The sequence below is a fragment of the Cryptomeria japonica genome, unplaced genomic scaffold (genome assembly GCF_030272615.1).
Source record: "Cryptomeria japonica unplaced genomic scaffold, Sugi_1.0 HiC_scaffold_26, whole genome shotgun sequence".
Taxonomy (NCBI): domain Eukaryota; kingdom Viridiplantae; phylum Streptophyta; class Pinopsida; order Cupressales; family Cupressaceae; genus Cryptomeria; species Cryptomeria japonica.
In genome coordinates this window covers 677,501-695,000 of record NW_026728848.1, presented here as the reverse complement: position 1 = coordinate 695,000, position 17,500 = coordinate 677,501, and the positions used below count along the sequence as shown (strand labels likewise).

The following is a 17,500-nucleotide window of genomic DNA, read 5'->3' as shown; positions in this document are numbered from 1 at the left end:
CACCTCGCGTGCACCTTCGCTGCGGTGGGCACCTTGGCTGGGTTGCGCGCCTTGGTGGGCACCATGCAGTGCACGAAGTCGGAGCCCGGATTGCCCCGGGCGCGCACCTCCGCCAGGGTGGGCACCTTGGTGCGCACAACTTGCCTGGGCTGCGCACCAGGAAGGGCTCAAGATGGCACCCGCGTTCCGTTTTTTTCACTATCTTTCAGAACGGAAATTTTAAAATCTCGTTTTTTTTTGCCTTTTCTGGAAATTAGTGAAGGCAGCGCATCAAAGGTGCGCAACGCTGGTGCGAACCTGGGAGCGCTCCGATGTGTGCTCCAAGGTGCGGCGTGCACGAAGTCGGACCCCGGTTTGCCCCGGGTGCGCACCTCGCGTGCACCTTGGTGCGCACACCTTGGCTGGGTTGCGCGCCCTGGTGGGCACCATGGTGCGCACCAAGGAGCGCTCCGAAGTGTGCTCCAAGGTGCGGCGTGCACGAAGTCGGAGCCCGGTTTGCCCCGGGTGCGCACCTCGCGTGCACCTTCGCCGCGGTGGGCACCATGGCGTGCACGAAGTCGGAGCCCGGTTTGCCCCGGGTGCGCACCTCGCGTGCACCTTCGCCGGGGTGGGCACCTTGGTGTGCAGACCTTGGCTGGGTTGCGCGCCCTGGTGGGCACCATGGTGCGCACCAAGGAGCGCTCCGAAGTGTGCTCCAAGGTGCGGCCTGCACGAAGTCGGAGCCCGGTTTGCCCCGGGTGTGCACCTCGGGTGGGCACCTTGGTGCGCATGCCTTGCCTGGGCTGCGCACCAGGGCGGGCTCAAGATGGCACCCGCGTTCCTTTTTTTTCACTATCTTTCAAAACGGAAATTTTAAAATCTCATTTTTTTTTGCCTTTTTCTGGAAATTAGTGAAGGCAGCGCATCAAAGGTGCGCACCTCGCTGCCCACCACGGTGCGCAACGCCGGTGGGCACCCGGGAGTGCTTCGAAGTGTGCTCCAAGGTGCTGCGTGCACGTTGTCGGAGCCCGGTTTGCCCCGGGTGCGCACCTCGCGTGCACCTTCGTCGGGGTGGGCACCTTGGCTGGGTTTGCCCCGGCTGCGCTCCGAAGCGGGGTTATTGGAGCGCCGCCTCTTTTTTTGTCGGAGCGTTTGGTGGGGTTTCTCGCATTGGCTCTTCCGAGGCCCGGTTGCCACCCTGGCGCGCACGAAGTCGGAAGTAGGGTTAATTGCCCGGGTGCGCACCTTTGCCAGGGTGGGCACCTTACCTGGGCTGCGCACCAGGGCGGGCTCAAGATGGCACGCGCGTTCCGTTTTTTTCACTATCTTTCAAAACGGAAATTTTAAAATCTCCTTTTTTTTTTGCCTTTTCTGGAAATTAGTGAAGGCAGCGCATCAAAGGTGCGCACCTCGCTGCCCACCTTGGTGTGCTCTGAGGTGCGCACCCGGGAGCGCTACGAAGTGTGCTCCAAGGTGCGGCGTGCACGTTGTCGGAGCCCGGTTTGCCCCGGGTGCGCACCTCGCCTGCACCTTGGCCGGGGTGGGCACCTTGGCTGGGTTTGCCCAGGGTGCGCTCCGAAGCGGGGTTACTGGAGCGCCCCCTCTTTTTTTGTCAGAGCGTTTGGTGGGGTTTCTCGCATTGGCTCTTCCCAGGCCCGGTTGTTGGGTGCGCTCCCACCCTGGCGCGCGCGAAGTTGGAAGTTGGGTTAATTGCCCGGGCGCGCACCTTCGCCAGGGTGGGCACCTTGGTGCGCACACCTTGGCTGGGCTGCGCACCAGGGCGGGCTCAAGATGGCACCAGCATTCCCTTTTTCTCACTATCTTTCAAAACGGAAATTTTAAAATCTCGTTTTTTTTTTGCCTTTTATGGAAATTAGTGAAGGCATCGCATCAAAGGTGCGCACCTCGCTGCCCACCTTGGTGTGCTCCGAGGTGCCCACCACGGTGCGCAACGCCGGTGCGAACCCGGGAGCGCCCCGATGTGTGCTCCAAGGTGCGGCGTGCACGAAGTCGGACCCCGGTTTGCCCCGGGTGCGCACCTCGCGTGCACCTTGGTGCGCACACCTTGGCTGGGTTGCGCGGCCTGGTGGGCACCATGGTGCGCACCAAGGAGCGCTCCGAAGTGTGCTCCAAGGTGCGGCGTGCACGAAGTCGGAGCCCGGTTTGCCCCGGGTACGCACCTCGCGTGCACCTTCGCCGGGGTGGGCACCTCGGCTGGGTTGCGCGCCCTGGTGCGCACCAAGGAGCGCTCCGAAGTGTGCTCCAAGGTGCGGCGTGCACGAAGTCGGAGCCCGGTTTGCCCCGGGTGCGCACCTTCGCCGCGGTGCGCACCATGGCGTGCACGAAGTCGGAGCCCGGTTTGCCCCGGGTGCGCACCTCGCGTGCACCTTCGGCGGGGTTGCGCGCCCTGGTGGGCACCATGGTGCGCACCAAGGAGCGCTCCGAAGTGTGCTCCAAGGTGCGGCGTGCACGAAGTCGGAGCCCGGTTTGCCCCGGGTGCGCACCTCGCGTGCACCTTCGGCGGGGTTGCGCGCCCTGGTGGGCACCATGGTGCGCACCAAGGAGCGCTCCGAAGTGTGCTCCAAGGTGCGGCGTGCACGAAGTCGGAGCCCGGTTTGCCCCGGGTGCGCACCTCGCGTGCACCTTCGCCGCGGTGGGCACCATGGCGTGCACGAAGTCGGAGCCCGGTTTGCCCCGGGTGCGCACCTCGCGTGCACCTTCGCCGGGGTGGGCACCTCGGCTGGGTTGCGCGCCCTGGTGCGCACCAAGGAGCGCTCCGAAGTGTGCTCCAAGGTGCGGCGTGCACGAAGTCGGAGCCCGGTTTGCCCCGGGTGCGCACCTCGCGTGCACCTTCGCCAGGGTGGGCACCTCGGTGCGCACACCTTCTCAATGTTTTCTTGCCTTTTCTGGAAATTGGTGAAGGCAGCGCATCAAAGGTGCGCACCTCGGTGTGCTCCGAGGTGCGAACCCGAGAGCGCTCCGAGGTGCCCACGAAGTCGAAAGTCGGGTTAATTGCATTGTTTTCCCCGGGTGCGCTCCGAGGTGCGCAACATCGGCGCGCACCAAGGAGGGCTCCGAAGTGTGCTCCAAGGTGCGCACGATGGCGTGCACCTCTGGTGCGCACGATTCGGAGCTCGGTTTGACCGGGGTGCGCACACCTTGGCTGGGTTGCGCACCTTTTGTGCGCTCCAAGGTGCGCACGAAGTCGGAGCTCGGTTTGCCCCGGGTGCGCACCTTCGCCAGGGTGCGCACCTTGATGCGCACGCCTTGGCTGGGCTGCGCACCTTGGTGGGCGCCATGGTGCGCACCTTTCGTGCGCTCCAAGGTGCGCACGAAGTCGGAGCTCGGTTTGCCCCGGGTGCGCACCTTGGTGGGCGCCATGGTGCACTCCGAGGTGCCCAAGATTGGTGCGCACCAAGGAGCGCTCCGAAGTGCGCTCCAAGGTGCGCGCGAAGTCGAAAGTTGGGTTAATTGTCCGGTTTGCCTCGGGTGCGCACCTTGCGTGCACCTTCGCCAGGGTGGGCGCCTTGGTGCGCACACCTTGGCTGGGCTGCGCACACCTTGGCACCCGCGTTTCCTTCATTTTAAATTTTTTTTTTTTACAATCTCTCAAGTGGGAAATTCTATAATCTCAACTTTTTTTGCCTTTTCAGGAAACTTTTGAATGGAGCGCATCATTGGTGCGCTCCGAAGTGTGCTCCAAAGCTCTCTCCAGCTGCGTGCACCTGCCCCGGCCGCGCACCCGGCCCCGCCCAGCTTCGCTCACCTGTCCCGGGCGTCTGGTGCGGAACCTTAGAGTAAGAAACATCACCGTGCACCTTGGCCAACGTGCGCGACTCGACCGAGCGCGCACTGGCCGAGGTGCACACCGATTTCACCTGGGTGCGCGCGCAGCACCTCGGGCGCACCGGGGTGCGCGCACAACGCCCGGGTTGCACCGTGGCCTGTGTGCTCGGGGCGCCTCGGGTGCGCGCTCGGTGTCGCCCCCGCGCGCGCGGTAGTGCGGGCAGCGCACCCCGGCCCGGCCCGGCCCCGACGAGAACGCAAACGGGCAAAAGGTTTATTCAAATAGCATTGCGACGCCCGGCGAAAAACTAAAAAAGGGTGCAACACCGGGACTTCCCGGGAGGTCACCCATCCCAGTACTACTCCGGCCCAAGCGCGCTTAACTGCGGAGTTCTGATGGGATCCGGTGCACTAACGCTGGTATGATCGCACCCGTTATGAGCTTGTCGCAGTGTGTACTTAGCAAACCGCGACCCACGTGCGAATCCACCCCGGCCACCCACCCCCGTCGAGGTGCACACCCTCCCTCGCGAAGTGCGCCCCGTTCGCCAAGTGTGAGCCCTGCCCGGGTGCGCGCACCTTGCTAGGGCGTCGGGTGTGCACCCGGCCCGGCCTACGTGCGTGCACCTGGAGGGGGCGTCGTGTGCGTGCAGTGTCCCGTCTGCAACGCGGTGCCCACACACCACCTCGGGCGCAACGACCTGCGCTCACATGTGGGCCGAGTGCACCTTGGTGCATGTTCGGGGCGCCTCGGGTGCACGCTCGATCTTGCCCCGGTGCACCAAGGCGCTCGGTTTGCCCCGGGTGCGCACTTGGTGCAAGGTGGGCACCCAAAATAGGGATCAAGCACCAAAACACAAGTTTCGGGATGCAAAATGGGACCCAAGGACCACAAATGCGTTCCAAGACCCATGATGGGTCCACGAGAACAAAAATGTGTTCCGAGACTTAATAAACAAATATTGGGTTTTAGGAGAAGAAACATGCTCTGATGCCCAAAACGAGAATCGACCCCGAAAAGGCCACAGGCCAAAAGTGGGATGCGAGACAAAAAAAAATGGGACCCGAGGACCAAAATTGGGTTCCCAGGTCGAAGACAGGGCAACCGGACAAGAAACGACCTCTAAGGCTCGAAATGAGTCCCGACGACTAAAACTTGACAAGAAGCACCCATCAGGCACCCAACTCGACACCCATGGGATGCCGACCCACCCGGGCTTCCACCTAGCACACCTTGGCACCCACCCACCCTCGCACCCAACCTCGCACCCAACTTAGCACCTTTGAACCCACATTGGCACTCACCCTGACCCTGGCACCTTGGAACCCACATTGGCACTCACCTTGACCCTGGCACCCACCTTTGCACTCACCTTGGGACCCACCCTGGCTCCCACCTCGGCACCCACCCAGACACCCACCTTGGTTCCTTGGCACCCACCTTGGATCCTTGGCACCCACCCCGACACCCACCTTGGCACGCAACTTGGCTACTTGCCACCCACCTTGGCTCCTTGACGCCCACCCCGACAACCACCCCGTGACCTACCCTGGCTAGGGTTGGTGCACACCCACCCTGGTGCCCACCTTGGCACCCACCCTATGACCCACCTTGGCATGCACCTTAGTACCCACCCCGTTACCCACCCTAGGACCCACCCCGTGACCCACCTTGGCCAGGGTGGGTGCACCCACCCTGGTGCCCACCTTGGCACCCACCCATCCTAGCACCCAGCCTGTGACCGGGCTTGGAACCCAACCTTGCACCCGCACCCGTCTTGGCCAGTGTGGGTGCGCACCCATCCTGGCACCCACGTTGTGACACACCCTTTAACCCACGCACCCTAGCACCCACGTTGGCACCCACCTTGGAACCCAACCTAGCAACTTGGCACCCACCCCGTGACCCACCTTGGCATCCACCATAGCAGTCGCCGACTTGGCACCCACCTCGGCACCCACCTTGACACTTGTGGACCCACCTTGCCACTCACCCTAGCATCGACCCATCCTAGCACCCACCCTGGCACCTTTGCACCCTAGCACTCACCCATCCTAGCACCTAACCTGTGACCCACCTTGACACTCACCCTCGCACCCACCTTGGAACCCAACCTAGCACCCACCCACCCTGACACCAACCCTAGCACCTACCCACCCTTGCACCCACCCTGTGACCCATCTTGGCACCCACCCATCCTACCACTCAACCTATCACCCACCTTCTCACCCACCTTGGCATCCACCTTAGCACCCACCCACACTGGCACCTTGGCACCCACCTCGGGCAAGGTGGGTGCACACCCACCCTGGCACCCAATTTAGAACCCACCGAGCATGTTACCCACCTTGGCACCCACATTGCAGCCCACCCTAGTACCCACCCTATGACCCACATTGGCATCCACACCCTAGCACCCAGGCACCTCGACACCCGCCTTGACACCCACCCTAGCACTGAACCTGTGACCCACCTTGGAACTCACCCTAGAACCCACCCACCCTGTGAACCACCTTGGCATCCACCTTAGCACCCACCCACCTTGGCACCCACTCTAGCACTCACCCATCCTAACACCCAACTTGTTACCCACCTTGGCACCCGCCCTCGCGTCCACCTTGAAACCCACCCTAGCACCCACCCACGCAGGAGCCCACCTTGGCACCCAACCTAACACCCACGCATCCTGGCACCCAACTTGTGACCCACCTTGGAACCCACCCTAGTACCCACCTTTGAACCCACTATATCACCAACCCACCTTGGCACCCACCCTATGACCCTCTTTGGAATCCACCCTAGCACGCACCCACCCTGGCACCCACCATGGAGCGCACCCTAGCACCCACCCACCTCGGCACGCACCTCAACACCCACCTTGGTGTGCGCACTGCGCCAACCTCTCAAAGACCCTATGTGGTGCGCTCCAAAGTGTACACCTTTGGTGCGCTCCAAGGTGCGCACCTTTGGTGCACACCGAGGTGCACACCAAAGTGTGCACCGAGGTGAGCACCAAAGTGCACTCCAGGGTGCACACCAAGGCGTGCACCTTTGGTGCGGTCAATGCAAACGAATTCGGAAGTTGGGGTCGATGTCCTAATCGCTGCTGCAGACTACACGTATGAGAATCGGACAAATAGCTTTATATAGGGGAGGTGTTGCGTTTGATGGGTCGACTCCCCTGGTTGTGTGCACTGCACCAACTTCAAAGACCCTGTCTTGTTTAAGAAGTCAAAAGTTGGGGTGGATGTCCTAATCATTGCTGCAGTCTACGCATGTATGAGAATCAGACAAATAGCTTATATAGGGGAGGTGTTGCATTCGGTGGGTTGACTCCCCTGGTTGTGCGCACTGCGCCAACCTCAAAGACCCCGCATAGCAGAAGAAGTCGGAAGTCGGATTTTGGTGAGCACCAAGGCGTGCACCTTTGGTGCGGTCAACGCAGACGAATTCAGAAGTTGGGGTGGATGTCCTAATCGTTGTTGCAGGCTACACATGTATGAGAATCAGACAAATAGCTTATATAGGGGAGGTGTTGGGTTTGATGGGTCAACTCCCTTGGTTGTGCGCATTACGCCAACCTCAAAGACCTTGTTTTCGTTAAGAAGTCAAAAGTTGGGGTCAATGTCCTAATGGCTCCTGCAGGCTACACATGTATGAGAATCGGACAAATAGCTTATATAGGGGAGGTGTTGGGTTTGATGGGTCGACTCCCCTGGTTGTGCGCATTACGTCAACCTCAAAGACCTTGTTTTCGTTAAGAAGTCAAAAGTTGGGGTCGATGTCCTAATTGCTCCTGTAGACTACACATGTATGAGAATCAGACAAATAGCTTATATAGGGGAGGTGTTGGGTTTGATGGGTTGACTCCCCTAGTTGTTCGCATTACACCAACCTCAAAGACCTTGTTTTCGTTTAGAAGCCGAAAGTTGGGGTCGATGTCCTAATTGCTCCTGCAGGCTACGCATGTATGAGAATCAGACAAATAGCTTATATAGGGGAGGTGTTGGGTTTGATGGGTCGACTCCCCTGGCATTGCGCCAACCTCAAAGACCCTGCATTGCGGATGAAGTCGAAAGTCAGAGTTTGGTGTGCTACAAGGTGTGGTCGAAGGTGCTCACCTAGGTGTGCACCTTTGGAGCGCAGGAAAAGTGCCCTCCAAAAGTGCGCACCTTTGGAGTGCACAAAAGTGCCCTCCAAAAGTGCGCACCTTTGGAGCGCACAAAAGTGCCCTCCAAAAAGTGCCCTCCAAAAGTGCGCACCTTTGGAGTGCAGAAAAGTGCCCTCCAAAAAGTGCCCTCCAAAAGTGCGCACCTTTGGAGCGCAGAAAAGTGCCCTCCAAAAAGTGCCCTCCAAAAGTGCGCACCTTTGGAGCGCAGAAAAGTGCCCTCCAAAAAGTGCCCTCCAAAAGTGCGCACCTTTGGAGCGCAGAAAAGTGCCCTCCAAAAAGTGCCCTCCAAAAGTGCGCACCTTTGGAGCGCAGAAAAGTGCCCTCCAAAAAGTGCCCTCCAAAAGTGCGCACCTTTGGAGCGCAGAAAAGTGCCCTCCAAAAAGTGCCCTCCAAAAGTGCGCACCTTTGGAGCGCAGAAAAGTGCCCTCCAAAAAGTGCCCTCCAAAAGTGCGCACCTTTGGAGCGCAGAAAAGTGCCCTCCAAAAAGTGCCCTCCAAAAGTGCGCACCTTTGGAGCGCAGAAAAGTGCCCTCCAAAAAGTGCCCTCCAAAAGTGCGCACCTTTGGAGCGCAGAAAAGTGCCCTCCAAAAGTGCGCACCTTTGGAGCGCACAAAAGTGCCCTCCAAAAGTGCGCACTTTTGGTGCGCACCAAGGCGCTGGTTCGGTCGTTGCAGGCGAGTTCGGAAGTTGGGGTCGATGTCCTGAGCGGAGGTGCAAACTACACAGGTGTCGGAATCGGACAAATAGCTTATATAGGGGAGGTGTATGCTTCGATGGGTCGACTCCCCAGGTTGAGCGCACCGCGCCAACCTCAAAGACCCTACGGTATGGATGAAGTCGGAAGTTGGGTCCGATGACCGATTCGATTAGTAGGTATGCTCATGAGGTCGGAATTTGGGTCCGATGACCTGCCATGTGCAGGAAGGCGAATGTTGGCACTGTGCGTTGCAAGGTGCACACCAAGGCGCTGGTGCGGTCTTTTTAGTCGAGTTCGGAAGTTGGGGTCGATGTCCTGATCGGAGGTGCAAGCTACACAGGTGTGGGAATCGGACAAATAGCTTATATAGGGGAGGTGTATGCTTCGTTGGGTCGACTCCCCGGGTTGAGCGCACCGCGCCAACCTCAAAGACCCTACGGTATGGATGAAGTCGGAAGTTGGGTCCGATGACCGATTCGATATGTAGGCATACTCGCGAGGTCGGAATTTGGGTCCGATGACCTGCCACGTGCAGGAAGGCGAATGTTGGCACTGTGCGTTGCAAGGTGCGCACCAAGGCGCTGGTTCGGTCGTTGGAGGCGAGTTCGGAAGTTGGGGTCGATGTCTTGATCGGAGGTGCAAACTACACAGGTGTGGGAATCGGACAAATAGCTTATATAGGGGAGGTGTATGCTTCGTTGGGTCGACTCCCCGGGTTGAGCGCACCGCGCCAACCTCAAAGACCCTACGGTATGGATGAAATCGGAAGTTGGGTCCGATGACCGATTCGATATGTAGGCATACTCGCGAGGTCGGAATTTGGGTCCGATGACCTGCCATGTGCAGGAAGGCGAATGTTGGGACTGTGCGTCGCAAGGTGCACACCAAGGCGCTGGTGCCGTCGTTGCAGTCGAGTTCGGAAGTTGGGGTCGATGTCCTGGTCAGAGGTGCAAACTACACAGGTGTGGGAATCGGACAAATAGCTTATATAGGGGAGGTGTATGCTTCGATGGGTCGACTCCCTGGGTTGAGCGCACCGCGCCAACCTCAAAGACCCTACAGTATGGATGAAGTCGGAAGTTGGGTCCGATGACCGATTCGATACGTAGGCATATTGGCGAGGTCTGAATTTGTGTCCGATGACCTGCCATGCGCAGGAAGGCGGAATTTGGGTCCGATGACCGAGTTGATGGCGTGCCATGCGCAGAAAGGCGGAATTTGGGTCCGATGACCGAGTTGATGTTGATGGCCCGCCATGCACAGGAAGGCGGAATTTGGGTCCGATGACCGATTTGAAGGCGTGCCATACGCAAAAAGGCGGAGTTTGGGTCCGATGACCGAGTTGATATTGATGGCCCGCCATGCGCAGGAAGGCGGAATTTGGGTCCGATGACCTGACATACGCATGGAGTCCGACTCGGGGGCCGATGTTCGATTCGATGACTTGCATTGTGGGTAAAGTCGGAAGTTGTGGTCTTTGACCCGATTCGATGACCAGACTTCGGCTGCTTGAGAATCGGACAAATAACTTATATAGGGGAGGTAGTGTTCTCGAGCATCCTCCCCCCGTGCCCGTTTATGTCGATTGATGCTGGTGCTCGACTGGTTGGAGCGCTCGGATGCAAAAATCTTGCACCAGGATTTATCGATTGTGATGGACACGGCAAGTCTCCTGATTGCTATGCAGGAGCTCATCGTGAATCTCTATGCGGCCTTGGTATGGACTCGACCTGCGGAATGGTTCGGCAATGGTAGTCGCTCCAACACGTCCTTGCAATGGCCACAGAGGTGATTCGACTAGAGCTCCAGTCTAGCTTTTGGGTTGCTTGGCGGACTGGTATAGCCGCGATCGAGTTCCGGCCATGAACGTTTTAGATAGCTCTTGGGCTTTCTGGGACCGAAGTCGGAAGTTTGGGCTGTTGTCCGATTTGATGACCATTCTTCGGATGTGTGAGAATCGGACAAATAACTTATATAGGGGACTGTGTTGTCTCACGCAGCCCCCTCCGTGCCCCTCTATCTCGACCGATGTTGGTGCTTGAAAGGGTTGGGATCGCTCAGATTTATAAACGTGCACCACCATTTGTCGAGTGTGAGGGACGCGGCAGGTCTCCTAAATGCTATGCGGGCGCTCTCTGAGAATCTCTATCCGGCCTCGACACAGACTAGTCTTGCTGAATGGTTTGGCACTGGTAGTCGATCCAACACGTCGTTGTTGTGGCCGCCTAGGCGATTCGATTCGAGCCCCCGTCTAGCTTTTGGGTTGCTTGGCGGATTTTGCCCTATCCGCAAGTGAGCTCGGTCCCTAAACGTTCGAGAAACCCGATTGCTATGCGCCGACTCTCTTTCTTGCGAGCCTCCATCTAGCTTTTGGGTCTCTACGGAACGGAAGTCGGAATCTGGGACCGTTGTTTGATTCGACGAGGCAGACTACGGTTGTGCGAGAATCGGACAAATAACTTATATAGGGGAGGTGTTGACTGGAGCATTCTCCCCCGTGCCCCTCTAACTCGACCAATGCTGGCGCTCGAACGGTGGTAGCGCTCGGATTTTCATTGAGCGCCAGCATTGGTCGATTTAGAGGGGCATGCGAGATTCCCGAATGCTATGCGAGGGCTCTAACGGAAATGTCTATTGGTTTCGGTATGGATGCAATTGCGAGTGGTTCGGCAAAGGTAGTCGTTCCGATGCGTCCATGTCGTGGCCAAATCGATAATTCGATTTGAGCCCTCGTATAGCATTTGGGTCTCTCGATGTGATTCCGCATTCCAGTCCCTTTGGGCACTGCTTGAGCCGCATCCCAGGGGGTTCCCTTCCCAATAATCTGCCTCGCAACCCGATTGCTATGCGGTGAGGCTCCTTGGCCGCCTCGGAACTATCTGTGTATCAGACGCATCGCGGGATAAGGGGTTGGCAACGGTAGTCGCCCCAAGCGCGTCCGATGCTTGGACCATTCCGAGGCGGCCCTGAAGCCTCTTCCGTCTAGCCGTTGGGTCCTTCTCGCCGCATCCCTCGCCTCGCACCCCGATTGCTATGCGGTGAGGCTCCTCGGCCGCCTCGGAACTATCTGTGTATCGGACGCGTCGCGGGATAAGGGGTTGTCACTGGTAGTCGCCCCAAGCGCGTCCGATGCTTGGACCATTCCGAGGCGGCCCTGAAGCCTCTTTCGTCTAGCCGTTGGGTCCTTCTCGCCGCATCCCTCGCCTCGCACCCCGATTGCTATGCGGTGAGGCTCCTCGGCCGCCTCGGAACTATCTGTGTATCGGACGCGTCGCGGGATAAGGGGTTGTCATTGGTAGTCGCCCCAAGCGCGTCCGATGCTTGGACCATTCCGAGGCGGCCCTGAAGCCTCTTCCGTCTAGCCGTTGGGTCCTTCTCGCCGCATCCCTCGCCTCGCACCCCGATTGCTATGCGGTGAGGCTCCTCGGCCGCCTCGGAACTATCTGTGTATCGGACGCGTCGCGGGATAAGGGGTTGTCACTGGTAGTCGCCCCAAGCGCGTCCGATGCTTGGACCATTCCGAGGCGGCCCTGAAGCCTCTTCCGTCTAGCCGTTGGGTCCTTCTCGCCGCATCCCTCGCCTCGCACCCCGATTGCTATGCGGTGAGGCTCCTCGGCCGCCTCGGAACTATCTGTGTATCGGACGCGTCGCGGGATAAGGGGTTGTCACTGGTAGTCGCCCCAAGCGCGTTCGATGCTTGGACCATTCCGAGGCGGCCCTGAAGCCTCTTCCGTCTAGCCGTTGGGTCCTTCTCGCCGCATCCCTCGCCTCGCACCCCGATTGCTATGCGGTGAGGCTCCTCGGCCGCCTTGGAACTATCTGTGTATCGGACGCGTCGCGGGATAAGGGGTTGTCACTGGTAGTCGCCCCAAGCGCGTCCGATGCTTGGACCATTCTGAGGCGGACCCGAAGCCTCTTCCGTCTAGCCGTTGGGTCCTTCTCGCCGCATCCTTCGCCTCGCACCCCGATTGCTATGCGGTGAGGCTCCTCGGCCGCCTCGGAACTATCTGTGTATCGGACGCGTCGCGGGATAAGGGGTTGTCACTGGTAGTCGCCCCAAGCGCGTCCGATGCTTGGACCATTCCGAGGTGGCCCCGAAGCCTCTTCCGTCTAGCCGTTGGGTCCTTCTCGCCGCATCCCTCGCCTCGCACCCCGATTGCTATGCGGTGAGGCTCCTCGGCCGCCTTGGAACTATCTGTGTATCGGACGCGTCGCGGGATAAGGGGTTGTCACTGGTAGTCGCCCCAAGCGCGTCCGATGCTTGGACCATTCCGAGGCGGACCCGAAGCCTCTTCCGTCTAGCCGTTGGGTCCTTCTCGCCGCATCCCTCGCCTCGCACCCCGATTGCTATGCGGTGAGGCTCCTCAGCCGCCTTGGAACTATCTGTGTATCGGACGCGTCGCGGGATAAGGGGTTGTCACTGGTAGTCGCCCCAAGCGCGTCCGATGCTTGGACCATTCCGAGGCGGACCCGAAGCCTCTTCCGTCTAGCCGTTGGGTCCTTCTCGCCGCATCCCTCGCCTCGCACCCCGATTGCTATGCGGTGAGGCTCCTCGGCCGCCTTGGAACTATCTGTGTATCGGACGCGTCGCGGGATAAGGGGTTGTCACTGGTAGTCGCCCCAAGCGCGTCCGATGCTTGGACCATTCCGAGGCGGACCCGAAGCCTCTTCCGTCTAGCCGTTGGGTCCTTCTCGCCGCATCCCTCGCCTCGCACCCCGATTGCTATGCGGTGAGGCTCCTCGGCCGCCTTGGAACTATCTGTGTATCGGACGCGTCGCGGGATAAGGGGTTGTCACTGGTAGTCGCCCCAAGCGCGTCCGATGCTTGGACCATTCCGAGGCGGCCCCGAAGCCTCTTCCGTCTAGCCGTTGGGTCCTTCTCGCCGCATCCTTCGCCTCGCACCCCGATTGCTATGCGGTGAGGCTCCTCGGCCGCCTTGGAACTATCTGTGTATCGGACGCGTCGCGGGATAAGGGGTTGTCACTGGTAGTCGCCCCAAGCGCGTCCGATGCTTGGACCATTCCGAGGCGGCCCCGAAGCCTCTTCCGTGTAGCCGTTGGGTCCTTCTCGCCGCATCCCTCGCCTCGCACCCCGATTGCTATGCGGTGAGGCTCCTCGGCCGCCTTGGAACTATCTGTGTATCGGACGCGTCGCGGGATAAGGGGTTGTCACTGGTAGTCGCCCCAAGCGCGTCCGATGCTTGGACCATTCCGAGGTGGACCTGAAGCCTCTTCCCTCTAGCCGTTGGGGCTTTCTCGCCGCATCCCTCGCCTTGCACCCTGATTGCTATGCTGTGAGGCTCCTCGGCCGCCTTGGAACTATCTGTGTATCGGACGCATCGCGGGATAAGGGGTTGGCAGTGGTAGTCGCCCCAAGCGCATCCGATGCTTGGACCATTCCGAGGCGGCCCTGCAGCCTCTTCCGTCTAGCCGTTGGGGCCATCTCGCCGCATCCCCCACCTCGCACCACGATTGCTATGCGGTGAGGCTCCTTGGCCGCCTCGGAACTATCTGTGTATCGGACGCATCGCGGGATAAGGGGTTGTCACTGGTAGTCGCCCCAAGCGCGTCCGATGCTTGGACTATTCCGAGGCGGCCCTGCAGCCTCTTCCGTCTAGCCGTTGGGGCCATCTCGCCGCATCCCCCACCTCCTCGGCCGCCTCGGAACTATCTGTGTATCGGACGCATCGCGGGATAAGGGGTTGGCAGTGGTAGTCGCCCCAAGCGCGTCCGATGCTTGGACTATTCCGAGGCAGCCCTGCAGCCTCTTCCGTCTAGCCTTTGGGGCCATCTCGCCGCATCCCTCGCCTCGCACCCCGATTGCTATGCGGTGAGGCTCCTCGGCCGCCTGGGAACTATCTTCGTATCGGACGCATCGCGGGATAAGGGGTTGTCACTGGTAGTCGCCCCAAGCGCGTCCGATGCTTGGACTATTCCGAGGCGGCCCTGTGGCCTCTTCCGTCTAGCCGTTGGGGCCATCTCGCCGCATCCCCCACCTCGCACCCCGATTGCTATGCGGTGAGGCTCTTCGGCCGCCTTGGAACTATCTTCGTATCGGACGCATCGCGGGATAAGGGGTTGTCACTGGTAGTGGCCCCAAGCGCGTCCGATGCTTGGACTATTCCGAGGCGGCCCTGCAGCCTCTTCCGTCTAGCCGTTGGGGCCATCTCGCCGCATCCCCCACCTCGCACCCCGATTGCTATGCGGTGAGGCTCCTCGGCCGCCTTGGAACTATCTTCGTATCGGACGCATCGCGGGATAAGGGGTTGTCACTGGTAGTCGCCCCAAGCGCGTCCGATGCTTGGACTATTCCGACGCGGCCCTGTGGCCTCTTCCGTCTAGCCGTTGGGGCCATCTCGCCGCATCCCCCACCTCGCACCCCGATTGCTATGCGGTGAGGCTCCTCGGCCGCCTTGGAACCATCTTCGTATCGGACGCATCGCGGGATAGGGGGCTGTCACTGGTAGTCGCCCCAAGCGTGTCCGATGCTTGGACCATTCCTAGGCGGCCCTGAAGCCTCTTCCGTCTAGCCGTTGGGGCCTTCCCGCCCCATCCCTCGCCTCGCACCCCCGATTGCTATGCGGTGAGGCTCCTCGGCCGCCTTGGAACCATCTGTGTATCGGACGCATCGCGGGATAAGGGGTTGGCACTGGCAGTCGCCCCAAGCGCGTCCGATGCTTGGACCATTCCGAGGTGGCCCTGAAGCCTCTTCCGTCTAGCCGTTGGGGCCTTCCCGCCCCATCCCTCGCCTCGCACCCCGATTGATATGCGGTGAGGCTCCTCGGCCGCCTTGGAACTATCTGTGTATCGGACGCATCGCGGGATAAGGGGTTGGCACTGGTAGTCGTCCCAATCGCATCCGATGCTTGGACCATTCCGAGGCGGCCCTGCAGCCTCTTCCGTTTAGCCGTCGGGGCCTTCCCGCCGCATCCCTCGCCTCGCATCCCGATTCCTATGCGGTGAGTCTTCTCGGCCGCAGCGGAACTATACCTGTTATTGCTACTGCATCCTTCGGCTGGTAACCTCCTCTGCCGCCTTGGAACGTTCTCTTTGTCGGACGCGTCGCGGGATAAGGGGTTGGCACTGGTAGTCGCCCCAAGCGCGCCCGATGCATAGACCGCTCCGAGTCGACCTTGCTTTCAGCCTCTCACATGCATAGACCTCTCTGAGTCGACCCTGCAGCCTCTCACGTTTAGCCTTTGGAATCTCGCCTCACAACATGATTGCTATCCTTGATGCATCCCATGCCTCGAGCCCTGATTGCTTTCTTGGCTGCATCCCTCCTCTCCTCACAGCCCGGTTGTCATCACTGCTTCATCCGTCGCTTCATGCATTCTGGCTGCTGGGCCCTTCCCACCGCACACCTCGATTGCTATCTCTTCTGCATCACACACCCCGATTGCTATCTCTGCTACATCCCTCGGCTCTCACTTCTGCATCCTTCGCCTCACACCTCGATTGCTATCAATGCTGCATCCGTAACCTCACACCCCGATTGCTATGCGGGGAGGCTCCTTGGCCGCCTTGGAAATTTCTGTGTGTCGGACGCACCGCGGGATAAGGGGTTGGCACTGGTAGTCGCCCCAAGTGCGCCCGATTCTTAGACCGCTTCGAGGTGACCTCGTAGCCTCTTTCGTCCAGGCTTCCTGCCTTCAACGCCCTTTTTACACCTCGATTGCTATGCGCGGGCTCGTTGGCGTCTATCACCTCTCTGCGAAGAGTGGCACGATGATTGTTGGGGTAAATCGTAGCAGTCCGATCTCTGGCCTTGGGCCATTGTGAGGGCTGATCGATTTCCTGTGCGCATCTCGTGTTCGCCCAGTAACAGACTCGACGACTTGTAATCGGTCTTGTTCCCGATTGTTCCTGGAGGTAGTCTTCGGAACTCTTGGATTTGACCTGTCACTCGAACTGTCCTCTTCCGAGGATGCTTGTGTGTGTGTGCTTGTGCCATTTCCTTGGCGGTATTAACGAGATATTAAAGAGCGGAGTGAGCGCCTCGCCCAGCTATGCTTGGGGCTGTCACTCCCTTACCCGGTGTGCGACCGCTTTGCACGTAGGTTGCGGAGCATCGCGACTCTTTCGATGTTTGGCGGTTGTCTTCCGGTGATGCGTTGGTCCCGAAGTGCACGTTACTAGCATTTCTGCCATTGTTCTCGATCTTTGGCACGTTCCTTCGTTGCAATTGGATATATATCTCCGTTTATACGCGCAGGCTTCTCCCGCCTATTCAGCGCTGTCCCACTCTCAGCACTCTCGTGGTCTCCTTGGCTTCTCTCTCCCGTGAGCGAGCTCTCTTCTCGAGTCTTTTCCATGTCCCATGGAGGTTGCCTTGCGAAATTCGGGCACACAAACGTGACCGGATAAGAGCGGAATTGCCTATGAGGAGAAGCTCACCTTAGGGAGCAGCAATGCCGAGTGTTTCGACAGAGGGTAGAGGGGGCGTTGTTTGGGCGGTTGCACAAAAGAGTGCTACGTTTGCACTGAAGGTTGCTTCTTCGTCTCCGACGAACTCTTCGAGGCAAAAAAGCTTGTTTACGGGGTCGAGGTGGGACTGTTCGTGCGAGTTGCGCCACCAAAAGTGCGTAGGGGGCATATACCTGGGAAATGGATGTCTCTGAGTGGCCTTACTCGGTCGCGTGCACGGTGCATTCTCTAACGGCAGGACTGTCGCGAGCATGTGCGGTTCGGATGTTTTCGGGTAAAGGGTTCCGTACGGGATGTTCTTCCCAGGCTCCTGTGAACCGAGACTCTGCATCGTCATGCTCCGGCTCCCGTGGGTGCTTCATGCCTCGTCGAGCTGTTTGTCGTGGACGATTAAGGCCGAGGCCTTCCTTCGAGAGGGGAATTGTTCAGGCTGGTCGAGG

At 59.6% G+C, this 17,500-nt stretch overlaps 1 non-coding gene across 1 annotated transcript; it reads right to left on the bottom strand.

The window, feature by feature from the left end:
- Positions 1–4,080: 4,080 nt before the first annotated feature.
- On the bottom strand, positions 4,081–4,199 carry LOC131861557 (5S ribosomal RNA). Its single transcript, XR_009360629.1, has one exon. It is a non-coding gene; the product is annotated as a 5S ribosomal RNA (ribosomal RNA).
- Between the last annotated feature and the right edge of the window lie 13,301 nt (positions 4,200–17,500).